The 332-nt window shown below is 41.3% G+C and overlaps 1 long non-coding RNA gene across 1 annotated transcript in view; it reads left to right on the forward strand.

The window, feature by feature from the left end:
* Positions 1-332, forward strand: part of LOC109293965 — a 112,654-nt gene that overhangs the window by 101,924 nt on the left and 10,398 nt on the right. The window lies entirely within an intron of this gene.

Genomic DNA, 332 nt, shown 5'->3' on the forward strand with positions numbered 1-332 from the left:
AAAGCAAGAAAATGTTTCTATCTAAAAAAAAAAAAAGACTGAATACCTCCAGCATGCAGTTCTGCTGAGTAAGAGTATGGCAGCCCTTGTCAGATTAGAATTGCATTGAAAATTTTCATTATAAAGATTTGGCATGTACGATAGTGAACAAAACCAAGCACCCATATAACATAAGTAATTCTGAGACTCTAATTATAATCTCTGATCCTAAATTGCTGAATTGCTCTGCTGAGGAACTGAAATTTTCTTTCGTTGGCCTCATTCCAGAGGGGGTGTGCATGTGTGTGTGTGTGTGTGTGGCTAGTGTTTTGGGGGGGGGGGGGGGGGGGGGG

The sequence above is a fragment of the Gavialis gangeticus genome, unplaced genomic scaffold (assembly GCF_001723915.1).
Source record: "Gavialis gangeticus isolate Ggan-Ray unplaced genomic scaffold, GavGan_comp1, whole genome shotgun sequence".
Lineage (NCBI taxonomy): Eukaryota > Metazoa > Chordata > Crocodylia > Gavialidae > Gavialis > Gavialis gangeticus.